Below are 10,554 nucleotides of genomic sequence, written 5' to 3'. Positions count from 1 at the left end.
AAGCAGCGCCGGTCGTGCCGCCTGCTCCTGCCGCCCGTGGCAGGCTGTGATGCCACGGAGGCCTCACCGCCCCTACTACTCCCACTGCTGGCCAGGCCATCCCTCTACGCACCCACACCCCCTGTTATTTTGCGGCGACGGCAGCCTCACACCGCAGCCAAAACGAGTGAACCCTCATACTCCTCTACGTGTGGGCATCCACTGCCGCGTCTTCCCCGGCTCCGCGTCGTCCCCTTCCTAGGCCTCGCCGTCGTCCACTGCCTTGGTGCTCTCGGCGCGGCGTGGTCAACATGGTCAAGGAATGGCTTCCATCGGACGTGGACTGTACGTGGAGAGGCTGACAGTGTTGGGGAACGTAGTAATTTCAAAAAAAAAATCCTACGCACACGCAAGATCATGGTGATGGCATAGCAACGACAGGGGAGAGTGTTGTCCGCATACACTCGTAGACCGTAAGCGGAAGCGTTAGCACACCGCGGTTGATGTAGTCGTACGTCTTCACGGCCCGACCGATCAAGCACCGAAACTACGGCACCTCCGAGTTCTAGCACACGTTCAGCTCGATGATGATCCCTAGGCTCCGATCCAGCAAAGCTTTGGGGATGAGTTCCGTCAGCACGACGACGTGGTGACGATGATGATGTTCTACCGGCACAGGGCTTCGCCTAAACTCCGCGACGATATGACCGAGGTGGAATATGGTGGAGGGGGGCACCGCACACGGCTAAGGAACGATCCGTAGATCAACTTGTGTGTCATGGGGTGCCCCCCTACTCCCGTATATAAAGGAGCAAGGGGGGAGGTGGCTGGCCCTAGGAGGGGGTGCGTCAAGTGTGGAGTCCTACTAGGACTCCCTAGTCCTAGTAGGATTCCACCTCCCTTGTTGGAGTAGGAGAAGGGGAAAGAGGGGGAGAGAAGAAGGAAAGGGGGGCTGGACCCCTTGTCCAATTCGGACCAGAGGGGGGGGGGGCGCAGGCCTCCTTCCTTTTGGCCTCTCGCTCCTATTCCCGTATGGCCCAATAAGGCCCATATACTCCCCGGCGAATTCCCGTAACTCTCCGGTACTCCGAAAAATACCCGAATCACTCGGAACCTTTCCGAACTCCGAATATAGTCGTCCAATATATCGATCTTTACGTCTCGACCATTTTGAGACTCCTCGTCATGTCCCGATCTCATCCGGGACTCCGAACTCCTTCGGTACATCAAAACTCATAAACTCATAATATAACTGCCATCGAAACCTTAAGCGTGCGGACCCTACGGGTTCGAGAACTATGTAGACATGACCGAAACATGTTTCCGGTCAATAACCAATAGCGGGACCTGGATGCCCATATTGGCTCCCACATATTCTACGAAGATCTTTATCGGTCAAACCGCATAACAACATACGTTGTTCCCTTTGTCATCCGTATGTTACTTGCCCGAGATTCGATCGTCGGTATCTCAATACCTAGTTCAATCTCGTTACCGGCAAGTCTCTTTACTCGTTCCGTAATACATCATCCCGCAACTAACTCATTAGTTACAATGCTTGCAAGGCTTAAGTAATGTGCATTACCGAGAGGGCCCAGAGATACCTCTCCGACAATCGGAGTGACAAAACCTAATCTCGAAATACGCCAACCCAACATGTACCTTTGGAGACACCTGTAGTACTCCTTTATAATCACCCAGTTACGTTGTGACGTTTGGTAGCACCCAAAGTGTTCCTCCGGTAAACGGGAGTTGCATAATCTCATAGTTACAGGAACATGTATAAGTCATGAAGAAAGCAATAGCAATATACTAAACGATCAAGTGCTAGGCTAACGGAATGGGTCATGTCAATCACATCATTCTCCTAATGATGTGATCCCGTTAATCAAATGACAACTCTTTTGTCCATGGCTAGGAAACTTAACCATCTTTAATTCATGAGCTAGTCAAGTAGAGGCATACTAGTGACACTATGTTTGTCTATGTATTCACACATGTATTATGTTTCTAGTTAATACAATTCTGGCATGAATAATGAACATTTATCATGCAATAAGGAAATAAATAATAACTTTATTATTGCCTCTAGGGCATATTTCCTTCAGTCTCCCACTTGCACTAGAGTCAATAATCTAGTTCACATCGCCATGTGATTTAACACCAATATTCATATCTGTATATGATTAACACCCATAGTTCACATCGTCTTGTGACCAACACCCAAAAGGTTTACTAGAGTCAATAATCTAGTTCACATCGCTATGTGATTAACACCCAAAGAGTACTAAGGTATGATCATGTTTTGCTCGTGAGAGAAGTTTAGTCTCCGGGTCTGTCATATTCAGAGCCATATGTATTTTGCAAATATTCTATGTCCACAATGCTCTGCACGGAGCTACTCTAGCTAATTGCTCCCACTTTCAATATGTATCCAGATTGAGACTTAGATCATCTGGATTGGTGTAGAAGCTTGCATCATTGTAACCTTTTACGACGGGCTCTTTTATCACCTCCATAATCGAGAAACATCTCCTTAGTCCTTACTAAGGATATTCTTGACCGTTGTCCAGTGATCTACTCTTAGATCAAAATTGTATTCCTTTGTCAAACTCAGAGCAAGGTATACAATAGGTCTGGTTCACAGCATAGCATACTTTATAGAACCTATGACTGAGGCATAGGGAATGACTTTTCATTCTCTTTCTATTTTCTGCCATGGTCGGGTCTTGAGTCTTACTCAACTTCACACCTTTGCATCACAGGCAAGAACTCCTTCTTTGATTGTTCCATTTTGAACTATTTCAAAATCTTGCCAAGGTATGTACTCATTGAAAATCTTATCAAGAGTCTTGATCTATCTCAATAGATCTTGATGCTCAATATGTAAGTAGCTTTTACTGAGGTGTTTCTTTTAAAGAACTCCTTTAAAACACTCATTTATGCTTTGCAGAATAATTCTACATTATTCCTGATCAACAATATGTCATACACATATACTTATCAGAAATGTTGTAGTGCTCCCACTCACTTTCTTGTAAATACATGCCTTTCCAAAAGTCTGTATAAAACTATATGCTTTGATCAACTCATCAAAGCATATATTCCAACTCTGAGATGCTTGCACCAGTCCATAGATGGATCGCTAGAGCTTGTACATTTGTTAACACCTTTAGGATTGACAAAACCTTCTGGCTGCATCATATACAACTCTTTTAATAAATCCATTAAGGATTGCAGTTTTGTTATCCATTTGCCAGATTTCATAAAATGCGGCAATTGCTAACATGATTCAGACAGACTTTAAGCATCGATACGAGTGAGAAAATCTCATCGTAGTCAACACCTTGAACTTTGTCAAAAACCTTTTTCGACAAGTCTAGCTTTGTAGATAGTAACACTACTATCAGCGTCTGTCTTCCTCTTAAAAATCCATTTAATCTCAATGGCTTGCCGATCATCGGGCAAGTCAACCAAAGTCCATACTTTGTTCTCATACATAGATCCCATCTCAGATTTCATGGCCTCAAGCCATTTTGCGGAATCTGGGCTCACCATCGCTTCTTCATAGTTCGTAGGTTCATCATGATCTAGTACCATGACTTCCAGAACAGGATTGCCGTACCACTCTGGTGCGGATCTTACTCTGGTTTACCTACGGGATTCGGTAGTAACTTGATTTGAATTTACATGATCATCATCATTAGCTTCCTCATTAATTGGTGTAGTAGTCATAGGAACAGATTTCTGTGATGAACTACTTTCTAATAAGGGAGAAGGTACAATTACCTTATCAAGTTCTACTTTCCTCCCACTCACTTCTTTCGAGAGAAACTCCTTCTCTAGAAAGGATCCATTCTTAGCAACGAATGTCTTGCCTTCGGATCTGTGATAGAAGGTGTACCCAAGTTTCTCCTTTGGGTATCCTATGAAGACACATTTCTCCGATTTGGGTTTGAGCTTATCAGGATGAAACTTTTTCACATAAGCATCGCAACCCCAAACTTTAAGAAACGACAACTTTGGTTTCTTGCCAAACCATAGTTCATATTGTGTCGTCTCAACGGACTTAGGTGGTGCCCCTTTTTTCACGTGAATGCAGTTGTCTTTAATGCATGACCCCAAAACGATAGTGGTAAATCGGTAAGAAACATCATAGATTGTACAATATCCAATAAAGTACGGTTATGACGTTCGGACACACCATTACGTTGTGGTGTTCCGGGTGGCGTGAGTTGCGAAACTATTCCGCATTGTTTCAAATGTAGACCAAACTCGTAAGTCAAATATTCTCCTGCACGATCAGATCCTAGAAATTTATTTTCTTGTTACGATGATTTTCAACTTCACTCTGAAATTCTATGAACTTTTCAAACGTGTCAGACTTATGTTTCATTAAGTAGATATACCCATATCTGCTCAAATCATCTGTGAAGGTCAGAAAATAATGATACTTGCCGCGAGCCTCAACACTCATCGGATCGCATACATCAGTATGTATTATTTCCAATAAGTCAGTTGCTCGTTCTATTGTTCCGGAGAACGGAGTCTTTAGTCTTCTTGCCCATAAGGCATGGTTCGCAAGCATCAAGTGATTCATAATCAAGTGATTCCAAAATCCCGTCAGCATGGAGTTTCTTCATGCGCTTTACACCAATATGACCTAAACTGCAGTGCCACAAATAAGTTGCACTATCATTATTAACTTTGCATCTTTTGGTTTCAATATTATGAATATGTGTATCACTATGATCGAGATCCAACGAACCATTTTCATTGGGTGTGTAACCATATAAGGTTTTATTCATGTAAACAGAACAACAATTTATTCTCTTACTTAAATGAATAACCATATTGCAATAAACATGATCAAATCATATTCATGCTCAACGCAAACACCAAATAACACTTATTTAGTTTCAACACTAATCCCGAAAGTATAGGGAGTGTGCGATGATGATCATATCAATCTTGGAACTACTTCCAACACACATCGTCACCTCGCCTTTTTACTATTTTTTGTTTATTCTGCAACTCCCGTTTCGAGTTACTACTCTTAGCAACTGAACCAGTATCAAAATGCCGAGGGGTTGCTATAAACACTAGTAAAGTACACATCAATAACATGTATATCCAATATACCTTTGTTCACTTTTGCCATCCTTCTTATCCGCCAAATACTTGGGGCAGTTCCACTTCCAGTGACTAGTCCCTTTGTAGTAGAAGCACTTAGTCTCAGGCTTAGGACCAGACTTGGGCTTCTTCACTTAAGCAGCAACTTGCTTGCCGTTCTTCTTGAAGTTCCACTTCTTCCCTTTGCCCTTTTCTTGAAACTAGTGGTCTTGTCAACCATCAACACTTGATGCTTTTCTTGATTTCTACCTTCATCGATTTCAGCATCACGAAGAGCTTGGGAATCGTTTTCGTCATCCCTTGCATACTATAGTTCATCATGAAGTTCTACTAACTTGGTGATGGTGACTAGAGAATTATCTCAATCACTATCTTATCTGGAAGATTAACTCCCACTTGATTCAAGCGATTGTAGTACCCAGACAATCTGAGCACATGCTCACTAGTTGAGCGATTCTCCTCCATCTTTTAGCTATAGAACTTGTTGGAGACTTCATATCTCTCAACTCGGGTATTTGCTTGAAATATTAACTTCAACTCCTGGAACATCTCATATGGTCCATGATGTTCAAAACGTCTTTGAAGTCCCGATTCTAAGCCGTTAAGCATGGTGCACTAAACTATCAAGTAGTCATCATATTGAGCTAGCCAAACGTTCATAACGTCTGCATCTGATCCTGCAATAGGTCTGTCACCTAGCGGTGCATCAAGAACATAATTCTTCTGCGCAGCAATGAGGATAAGATCACGGATCCAATCCACATTATTGCTACTAACATCTTTCAACATAGTTTTCTCTAGGAACACATATAAAAATAAACATATGAAAGCAATAACGCGAGCTATTGATCTACAACATAATTTGCAAAATACTACCAGGACTTATTTCATGATAAATTAAAGTTTAATTAATCATATTACTTAAGAACTCCCACTTAGACAGACATCTCTCTAGTCATCTAAGTGATCACGTGATCCAAATCAACTAAACCATGTCCGATCATCACGTGAGATTGAGTAGTTTTCAATGGTGAACATCACTATGTTGATCATATCTACTATACGATTCACGTTCGACCTTTCGGTCTCCGTGTTCCGAGGTCATATCTGTATATGCTAGGCTCGTCAAGTTTAACCTGAGTATTCCGCGTGTGCAACTGTTTTGCACCCGTTGTATTTGAACGTAGAGCCTATCACACCCGATCATCACGTGGTGTCTCAGCACGAAGAACTTTCGCAACGGTGCATACTCAGGGAGAACACTTCTTGATAATTAGTGAGAGATCATCTTAAAATGCTACCGTCAAACAAAACAGAATAAGATGTAAAACAGATAAACATTATATGCAATCAAAATATGTGACATGATATGGCCATGATCATCTTGCGCCTTTGATCTCCATCTCCAAAGTACTGTCATGATCTATATCGTTACCGGCACGACACCATGATCTTCATCATCTTGATCTATATCAATGAGTCGTCACATGGTCATCTCGCCAACTATTGCTCTTGCAACTATTGCTATCGCATAACGATAAAGTAAAGCAATTATTTGGCACTTGCATCTTATGCAACAAAGAGACAACCATAGGGCTTGTGCCAGTTGCTGATAACTTCAACAAAACATGATCATCTCATACAACAACTTATATCTCATCACGTCTTGACCATATCACATCACAACATGCCCTGCAAAAACAAGTTAGACGTCCTCTACTTTGTTGTTGCAAATTTTACGTGGCTGCTACGGGCTGAGCAAGAACCGTTCTTACCTATGCATCAAAACCACAACGATAGTTTGTCAAGTTAGTGCTGTTTTAACCTTCTCAAGGACCGGGCGTAGCCACACTCGGTTCAACTAAAGTTCGAGAAACAGACACCCGCTAGTCACCTGTGTGCAAAGCACGGCGGTAAAACCAGTCTCGCGTAAGCGTACGGGTAATGTCGGTCCGGGCCGCTTCATCCAACAATACCGCTGAACCAAAGTATGACATGTTGGTAAGCAGTATGACTTGTATCGCCCACAATTCACTTGTGTTCTACTCGTGCATATAACATCAACGCATAAAACCTAGGCTCGGATGCCACTGTTGGGGAACGTAGTAATTTCAAAAAAAATTCCTACGCACACGCAAGATCATGGTGATGGCATAGCAACGAGATGGGAGAGTGTTGTCCACGTACCCTTGTAGACCGTAAGCGGAAGCGTTAGCACAACGCGGTTGATGTAGTCGTACGTCTTCACGGCCCGACCGATCAAGCACCGAAACTACGGCACCTCCGAGTTCTAGCACACGTTCAACTTGATGACGATCCCCGGGCTCCGATCAAGCAAAGCTTCGGGGATGAGTTCCGTCAGCACAACGGCGTGGTGACGATGATGATGTTCTACCGGCACAGGGCTTCGCCTAAACTCCGCGACGATATGACCGAGGTGGAATATGGTGGAGGGGGGCACCGCACACGGCTAAGGAATGATCTGTAGATCAACTTGTGTGTCATGGGATGCCCCCCTGCCCCCGTATATAAATGAGCAAGGGGGGAGGTGGCCGGCCCTAGGAGGGGGCGCGCCAAGTGTGGAGTCCTACTAGGACTCCCTAGTCCTAGTAGGATTCCACCTCCCTTGTTGGAGTAGGAGAAGGGGAAAGAGGGGGAGAGGAAGAAGGAAAGGGGGGCTGCGCCCCTTGTCCAATTCGGACCAGAGGGGGGGCGCAGGCCTCCTTCCTTTTGGCCTCTCTCCCCTATTCCCGTATGGCCCAATAAGGCCCATATACTCCCCGGCGAATTCCCGTAACTCTCCGGTACTCCGAAAAATACCCGAATCACTCGGAACCTTTCCTAACTCCGAATATAGTCGTCCAATATATCGATCTTTACATCTCGACCATTTTGAGACACCTCGTCATGTCCCCGATCTCATCCGGGACTCCGAACTCCTTTGGTACATCAAAACTCATAAACTCATAATATAACTGTCATCGAAACCTTAAGCGTGCGGACCCTACGGGTTCGAGAACTATGTAGACATGACCGAAACACGTTTCCGGTCAATAACCAATAGCGTGACCTGGATGCCCATATTGGCTCCCACATATTCTACGAAGATCTTTATCGGTCAAACCGCATAACAACATACGTTGTTCCCTTTGTCATCCGTATGTTACTTGCCCGAGATTCGATCGTCGGTATCTCAATACCTAGTTCAATCTCGTTACCGGCAAGTCTCTTTACTCGTTCCGTAATACATCATCCCGCAACTAACTCATTAGTTACAATGCTTGCAAGGCTTAAGTGATGTGCATTACCGAGAGGGCCCAGAGATACCTCTCCGACAATCGGAGTGACAAAACCTAATCTCGAAATACGCCAACCCAACATGTACCTTTGGAGACACCTGTAGTACTCCTTTATAATCACCCAGTTACGTTGTGACGTTTGGTAGCACCCAAAGTGTTCCTCCGGTAAACGGGAGTTGCATAATCTCATAGTTACAGGAACATGTATAAGTCATGAAGAAAGCAATAGCAATATACTAAACGATCAAGTGCTAGGCTAACGGAATGGGTCATGTCAATCACATCATTCTCCTAATGATGTGATCCCGTTAATCAAATGACAACTCTTTTGTCCATGGCTAGGAAACTTAACCATCTTTAATTCACGAGCTAGTCAAGTAGAGGCATACTAGTGACACTATGTTTTTCTATGTATTCACACATGTATTATGTTTCCGGTTAATACAATTCTAGCATGAATAATAAACATTTATCATGAAATAAGGAAATAAATAATAACTTTATTATTGCCTCTAGGGCATATTTCCTTCAGACAGCTGGGTCCACGGCCGCAGCAAGGAAGTGCCTCCGTATTACGTGCAAAATAATTATTTCTCCACCTGACAGCGGGGACCCACCGGACGGGCCACCGTATTTTGCAAAAAAAAACGTTTCCCCCCTAACTGCTGGGACCCACCAGCTACACCTTCACACGCAAGGAAGTGCGTCCGGGCAAAAAAAAATGATTCGCCCCCTGGCTGCTGGGACCCACCAGCTACATCTTCGCACGCAAGGAAGTGCGTCCGGAAAAAAAATCGATTCGCCCCCATGAATGCTGGGAGCCACCAGCTACATCTTCGCTCACAAGGAAGTGCCTCACAGTCGGGACCCACCTGGTCGAAGCGTACATAGCATTGTCATTCTGGTCGCGAACGTGTACGTAGATATATACTGGTGGATGTAGAGGCGCGCACGTGTCGTAGTAGAGGCGCGCACGTAGCATGTACATGTATGTACAATGGCCAGGGTGCAAGAAATAAAATACGGCCACGTACGTACATACGGCAGGGTCTCGAACGCCTACTCGCGCATACGTACGGCCAGGGCTCATGTACATGGCTGGGTCAGAACGGAGAAACAGCGTCGTCATCATTTTCATGGGGAGGCAACGGAATGCGTCGTGTTCATGGGGAGGCGACGGAATGCGTTGTGTTCATGGGGAGGCAACGAAATGCGTCGTGTTCATGGGGAGGCAACAGAATGCGTCATGTTCATCGGGAGGCAACGGAACGTGTGGGAGCCAACCGGCTGGGTCGGAACAGAATGCGTGGTCGTGTTCATCAGGAGGGCTTGGACGGAACAGGCGATGGAAACGAGGCCTGGCGTACCGCACAATGGAGGAAACGACCTTGTGTTCGACCGGCCATGTTCGAAACAGGGTCCTATTGATCGGGAGGGGTGTGGCGTACCGCAAAACGGAGGAAATGGACCTCGTACGGTCGAAACGGGGGTCCTGTTAATCGGGAGGGGTGTGGCATACCACAAAACAGAGGAAACGGACCTCCTACGGTCGAAATGGGGGTCCTTTTGATCGGGAGGGGTGCGGCATACCGCAAAATTGACGAAACGAACTTGTGTTGGAGCACTACGGTCGAAACGCAGGTCCTGTTCATCGTGAGGGGTGTGGCGTGATACGTCTCCAATGTATCTATAATTTTTGATTGTTCCATGCTATTATATTATCCCTTTTGGATGTTTATGGGCTTTAATTTACACATTTATATCATTTTTGGGAGTAACCTACTAACCGGAGGCCCAGCCCATATTGCTGTTTTTTTGCCTATTTCAGTATTTCGAAGAAAAGGAATATCAAACGGATTCCAAACGGAATGAAACCTTCGGGAGCGTTATTTTTGGAACAAATCTGATCTGGAGAGCCTGGAGTGCAAGTCAAGAAAGCTCTGAGGGCCCCACGAGATAGGAGGGCGCCCCCCTAGGGCGCGCCCCCTGTCTCGTGGGCCCCTCGGGTGTCCACCGACGTACTTCTTCCTCCTATATATACCTACGTACCCCGAAAACATCCAGGAGCACCACGAAACACAATTTCCACCACCATAAACTTCTGTATCCGCGAGATCCCATCTTGGAGCCCTTGCCGGCACTC

The sequence above is a fragment of the Triticum aestivum genome, chromosome 6B (assembly GCF_018294505.1).
Source record: "Triticum aestivum cultivar Chinese Spring chromosome 6B, IWGSC CS RefSeq v2.1, whole genome shotgun sequence".
Classification (NCBI taxonomy): domain Eukaryota; kingdom Viridiplantae; phylum Streptophyta; class Magnoliopsida; order Poales; family Poaceae; genus Triticum; species Triticum aestivum.
Note: the sequence above shows the minus strand (reverse complement) of the source record.